This window comes from Vicugna pacos, chromosome 18 (assembly GCF_048564905.1).
Source record: "Vicugna pacos chromosome 18, VicPac4, whole genome shotgun sequence".
NCBI lineage: Eukaryota > Metazoa > Chordata > Mammalia > Artiodactyla > Camelidae > Vicugna > Vicugna pacos.
This window is the reverse complement of record NC_133004.1, coordinates 10592178-10598468: the sequence shown is the minus strand read 5'-3', so window position 1 is coordinate 10598468 and position 6291 is coordinate 10592178. Positions and strand designations below refer to the sequence as shown.

At 54.8% G+C, this 6291-nt stretch overlaps 1 long non-coding RNA gene across 2 annotated transcripts; it reads left to right on the top strand.

Moving 5' to 3' along the window:
- The first annotated feature begins 1800 nt into the window (after positions 1-1800).
- LOC116277351 (uncharacterized) lies at positions 1801-5819 on the top strand. 2 transcript variants are annotated; one of them, XR_012061020.1, is made up of 3 exons: positions 1801-1849; positions 4110-4207; positions 5604-5819. It is a non-coding gene; the product is annotated as an uncharacterized lncRNA (long non-coding RNA). The 2 variants fall into 2 exon arrangements; XR_004186822.2 differs by lacking the exon at positions 1801-1849 and adding an exon at positions 2251-2320 and having other exon boundaries at positions 4098-4207.
- Positions 5820-6291: the final 472 nt, after the last annotated feature.

Genomic DNA, 6291 nt, shown 5'->3' with positions numbered 1-6291 from the left:
CCCACTGCTCTTCTTAGATCCCAGAAAACTGAGGGGAAAAGCTGCTCCCAACCCAGAGAGGCAGCCGGGAAGGCTTGGAGAGTCACAGCTCCCAAGGCAGAACCCGCTTTTGTAAGAACCCCGGGGTCAGGCAGATTTAACAGGTCCCTGAAGCCAGCGGGAGGCTCAGCTTGGGGAAATCACAGTGTGACAACTCCAGGGGGCCAGTCAGAGGGGCCCCATGCTCTTTTTCATGCATTTTACATCCAGAACCGTGTCCTGTTCTCAGAATGAAGGTCAGAGGATAACTCCTCATGCTTCCTGCCTGGAAAGGAGAAAATAACTCTATTGAAATACACCCAGAACATTCTGTTTCATTGGGGGAAGTTGTTTTTTGTCTGTTTGTTTTTTTAATGAGAAATTATTTTACCAGAGCCTAACCAGCCTGGGAGAAGGGAAATCCCTTCTGTCTCACCCAAATTTGGGTTGGGGGAAAGAGACACACTTGTGGAGGTCACAGCTCAGGGCACAGGCTCAATGAGAACTAATCACAGGACTACAGATGCCCTGATCTGTCCCGCTCCCCCAACACCTTACCTCCATGACATTAGGGCTTCTGTGTAATAAGAGGAACAAAACTAAAGAAGTAAATGTCTCAGGAGTGTCTAGGGAAAACCCAAAGACAGCGGGGAGATGAAAACAAGGACACACAGGCTGTTTTAGCCTCTCACACCAATAGCTGTAGCAAACTACACACAGCCCAGCCCCAGTAGATAAACAGACAACCTCACAGAAGAAACTATTTATTTTGGTTCTCTTACCCAGTGCATTCCATGGTGCATCCTCGCCTAGAATTGAGTGGCAGCAAGTCCATCTCAGAAGGGACATAACTGAAGAGGGATGGCTTCCCAGACTCTGACAGGCAGAGAGAGCACCAGCCTGGGTGAGAGCATGATGAGGGGTGGGGTAGGGGGTGGGCTGCCTTCTTCCCCAAATAAGGAACCTTCCTGAGGCCAGCACAGTAGGAGGGAGGGCCATGGGGTGGAAGCAGCCAGACTTCTTCCTGAGAACTGCTGGGATGCCTCCAAAGGACCATTCAGGTGCCCAAATTGGGCCCTCAGGGTGGGAGTCAGTCGGTTTGCCTCAGAGCCCAGGACTGAGGTGGGTGCACAAAAGGCTGGTCTTACTTGGACGGGTCCATTTCACTTCCTCAAGCCCTGTGTAATACATGAAGCGTGGATGGCCTGGTGAGCACAGCTCTGCCATCAGGACGGGTTTCAACTCCTCTCTTCCTGGAAAACAGCATCTCTGAGCCCATCCTGGATGACCTCACAGAGATCATTTTGTGGCCCAGGCTAGTGACCGGGAACATGTACCTTCCTGCAGCCAACCCCAGACGTCCACTGATGCATCATATACTGGCAAAGATGTGAGTCCCTTTGCATTGGTCTAACAGCAGAGACTCTGCCAAAGGCCCAAGAGGTGGTGTGTGGGACATGCAGGGGTGCAGGAGAGTAGGCAGTGCAAAACTGTAAGTGGTGACAGGGGTTCAGGGGCTGTGGAGGGCGTAGGCAGTTCAGGGGATGCGGGGGTTCAGGGGTGCAGAAGTGCCGGGAGTGCAGATGTGCAGGGAGTGTAGGGATGCAGGGATGTGCTCAGGCACTTGGGTAGGATCAGAAGGCAAGTGCACATCCTGGCAGTCAGCCTGACCCTGGGAGGCTGGTGGAATGGTTTGGGGCGGCGGCGGCGGCGGCGGCGGCGGCGGCGGGTGGGAGGCTGCCCGGGCAAGCCGGTCGATTTCTTCTCTTCCCTGCAGCCTGACCTGGGGTGTGGCTTGGCCGCTGGAGATTCGCCAGATGTTGGACTCCAGGTAAGCTTGCTCCTGGGAGGTGGGGCGGTTAGGTCAGGGGGCGGCGGCAGCGGCAGGGGGGCGGAGCGGGGCTGCCCCTGGCGAACTGGTGGAATAGCTGCCTTGTCCCTGCTGCCGGGCCTGGGAGAGGCCTGTGCTGCCCCAGGTCGCAGGACACGCCTGTCCCACTCAGCTTGCTGAGTGGGGAGTGGGGGCGGTGCCATTAAGGTGAGGGGCCCACGGGGGGAGGGGGGCTGCCGCGCGGAAGCCGCTCAATTCGCTCCGCTCTCCCCCGCGGCGGAGCCTGGGAGCGGCCTCCGCTGCCCTAGAGGCGGGACGCCGGTCTCCAGGTGAGCTTGCTCCTAGGAGGCGGGGCAGCGGCAGCAGGGGGAGGGGATCCGTTCCAGGGAGCTGCTTCATTTCTTCTCTCTCTCGCGGCCTGGCCTGGGGGCGACCTCTGCCGCCGGAGATTTGCCTGAGGTCCGACTCCAGGTGAGCTTGCTCCTGGGAGATGGGTGCGGTGCGGTCAGGGGGCTGATAAGTTGGTGGCTGCGGGGATAGGGAGGCTGCCCCGGGGGAGCTTGTGTATTAGCTCCCATGTCTTTGCAGCGTGGCCTGCAGGAGGCCTCTGCTGCGCCAGGTACCGGGACACACCTGTCCCACTTTGCCTGCTGGGGGCGGGAGGCAGGGAAGTCAGGGTGCAGGGGTGGCAGGAGTCGGGGGCCTGCAGCGGGGGAGCGGGCCAATTTGCTCCCATCTTCCCCGCGGCTTGTCCTGGGGGCGGTCTCTGTTGACCTGAGTTACGGGACACGTGTATCCAAGTCAGCCTGACCCCGTGAGGCGGGCGTGGTACCTTGGGTGTGGTGGCAGCAGCGGCAGGTTTTCCCATGGAGCTGGTCCATTTGCTCCCATTTCCTCCCATGGTTTGCCCTGGGGGCGGTCCCTGTTGTCCCAAGTTCGCCGGACGTCCATATCCAGGTCAGCCTGCTCCTTAGAGGAGGCCACCGTGAGGTCAGGGGGCAAAAATGGTGGCTGCTGCGGGGGGATGGGGATACCTTGCGGAGTGGGTGGATTGGCCCCCATCTCCCCTATGGCCTGGTGTGGGAGTGGCCTCTCCTGCCCCAGATCACCAGACACACCTGTCTCATTCAGCCTGCTGGGGGAGGGGCGCCCTGGGCGGTGCCTTTAAGGTGCGGTGTTGCATAGGCAGGGGTAGAGGACCTGCAGCGCGGAGCCTGTCAATTTGCTCTCCTCTTCCCCGCGGCCAATCCTGGGGGCGTCCTCTGCTGCCCAAGAAGCCGGATGCCCGTCTCCATGTCAGCTTGCTCCTGGGAGGCGGGCGCGATGCGGTCGAGGGGCAGAGGCAGCTGCGACGGCCGGCTGCCCCGCCTAATGGGGCCACTTTTTCTCCTCTCCCCTGACCTGGCCTGGGGACGGCCTCTCCCGCGCAAGATTCACCTGACACCCCACACCCGGTCTGGTTGCTCCTGGGAGGTGGGCGCGGTGAGATCAGGGGTTGGAGAGGAGAGGGTGCTGCCCCTGGCGAGCTGGAGGATAAGCTCCCATCTCTCTGGAGGCCTGACCTGGGGGCGGCATCTTCTGCCCCTCGTTCCCAGGTCACCCTTCTCCGGGTCATATTGCCCCGGGGGTGTGGTAGGGTGCGGGGGTGGCGGGGTGTTGGCGGGGGTATGGAGCCTGCCGCTTGGGAGCTAGTGGTATAGCTCCCATCTCCCCCGCAGCTTGGCTGGGTGGCAGCCTCTTTTGCCCCTGGTCACAAAGCAGTTTCCCTGACAGCTTAGCCACCGGAGGTGGGCAAGATGTGCTGAAGGGGCGGAGGCAGCTGCCAAGATAGCGACGGAGGGGGTTGTCCCTGGCCAGCTGGTCAATTTGTTCCAATCTCAAACTTTGCTGCCCAGTTTCGCAGGACGCCCTTCTCCAGTTTATCCTTCTCCTGGGAGGTGGGCACAGTACATGCAGCACAAGGTCTGGGCTCTCCCCTGGTGAGGGGCAGAACTCTCTTCTCCTTTGTCTTTACTCTTCAGCGAAGTGGTTAAATTGGGTGGACCGAATTCTTAATCCTGAGAAAGTGTAGCCTGTGTTACGGAAGAGCTGCTGGACAGTGAGGTTTCTGGGTGGGTTTTAATATCAGCTGATGCCGCAGGCAGGCACGAAAGCTATTACTCAGAGCTTCTTAGCCTGGAGTTGGGGGATGGCCCCCGCCATCCTCACCATGTTTTTTAAAAATGTGTTACTCCCCTCTTTTTCCTAGGTGACATTTTAGGTTATTGGGTCACAGATTGCTGGCACACTCATCCCTGTTCTCAAACATCTTTTAAACTTGGGTGAAGTGATAAGTAGGGGAAGATGATTTACTGAAAGGTAAGAAAACTGAAATTTGCATTAAAGCTACATTCTGTCAATCTTTCTCAAATGATTTTTCTCTGATTCTAAATCCACGACCTAGTGAATGTTGTACTGTTGTGTAAATCATTGATCCTCACATCACATTTGTTGAGTGGTCAACGAGAATTCTTAAGTAGATTATTCCTGAAAGGAAAAGATCAGGCTTTTCAGAATTCCTTGTCTGATGTCATCCAGGCAGTCACAGTAGAAGACAGAGCTGATATAAGAATCCCTCGGCTGCCTGAACTGCAAAGCTTCTGGGATTACTGATCCCTGAAATGCATGTGACTCTTGATGATATTCTGGGGGATGGTTTACATGATCAGATTCTTCCAGTCCTGTAAAAGTGTTCCGTGGCCCCAGCCCCGGGAGAACTGGTCATAAGGGCCATATCTTGAGGGGTGGGATGGGAAGGCAAGGTGTAAGAGCTGGAATCACTGAGATTCAACACTCGCTAAACACAGACTCCAGAGCCTAATTGTTGTCAGGTTCTGTTCTGGATTTGAGAGTGTGTTCAGACATGATTCTTGCCCTTCAGGAGTCACTGCCTGGGTGGAAGTAACCTTTACATAAATCTGAGGAGGATGGCAATTAAGTAGATGGGCTGTTTCGGTCCTCAGTGTGCCCAGGCTCGCTCTTCCAGGCACTCGTGGGACTAACGAGAGTCATGTTATTCACTCACTCACTGATTTATTATCCTTGAATTGTTCATTTTTCCCACAATAAGTGAAACAAGGGATCAGGAACCTGAGCTTTGTTCCCTGTCCTATCACTGATTGTATCTCAGTCAGGCGCCCTGCGTTTGCATTGTGAAATGATGGTATTTCTTGCCCAATGGGGCTGCACTGTCAGTTCTGAGAATCAGGGGAGACACGTGGGTAGGACAGCACCCTGACACACATGGTACCCCCCACCCCGTGAGACAGCATTGTCGATGCTCAGGTGACCCGATGTAGACCGCGGTGCTAAACCTGAGCATGTTTAGTGATCTTGGTGGCTATGAAAATACAGACTACCGGTCCCTAACTCTGGAGACTCTGAGGGTGTGCACCCCAGAATTCTGCATTTTAAGAAACACTTTAACTAATTCTGGTGAAGATGATCTGAGTGTCCCTCTGAGAAACACTGGTGTGCAAGGCACCAATATTTAGGATTCTCAGGGAGCGATGTCTTTTCAGGGTAGTCCAAGGGCCCTCACTTGTGACTTTTGCCTTGGGTTTATTTGTATGTGTTCAGAAGTGATGTCTTTCACTTCCAGTGCTTGTCAGCATGCTCTGTGCAGGGATTTGCTCTCAGTAGATGGCAAAAACTATGATTCTTCAGGTCACCGAGCTGGAGTGTGAGCGACCTTTTATTTTGGTTTTCTTTATAGCAATGCAGATTCTCCCGAGAAGAGGTTCAGACTGAACAGCTTTGTGTCAGACTTTGGAAGACCGCTGCTGCCCAAGGTGTTCTCTGGCAGGGCAATGACGAATCTCGGTCCCTCTTTCACTGCTACGTCAGTGAAGTGGACCACTTGGACAAGGCCAAAGCTGGTATCTCAACCATTGCCCTTGACAATGATATTCGGCTCCAGGAAGCCTTCAGATGCAGCAAGTGGCCAGAGGAGGAGCCTAACAGCCTCACGAAATGTGACATCCCCAACTTCATCAACACGGACCAGAACTCTTCCTCTGGGGAAGATGATCTCCTGATTTTGGAACCACCAATTTTTCTAGAAAATAAGGAAGTTGCCCAGACCTCACACAGAGACTTGAATTGAGAAACTGCTTTGTCAAGTGTCTTTCTGAAGATGTGAAGTCTGTCTTTGTATGGCAGGAATTCCCCTTTCACAAAATTGTACGTGTTTCTGTCTGAGAGAGAGAAATGGAGGCAGACAGAAAGAGGAAGAGACAGAAGAGAGCCCCCCTCAGAAGAGAGCTTGTTAAGGTGAGTTTTTGTGCCTTTAAAAATCATTTGGGGTTTTGGGGGGAACAAAGTATTTACACTGTCTCATTCTCCTCTTTGGAAACCTTGGCCCTGTCCTCAGTGTCAGCATCCTTGAACGGGGGTTGGCAAGG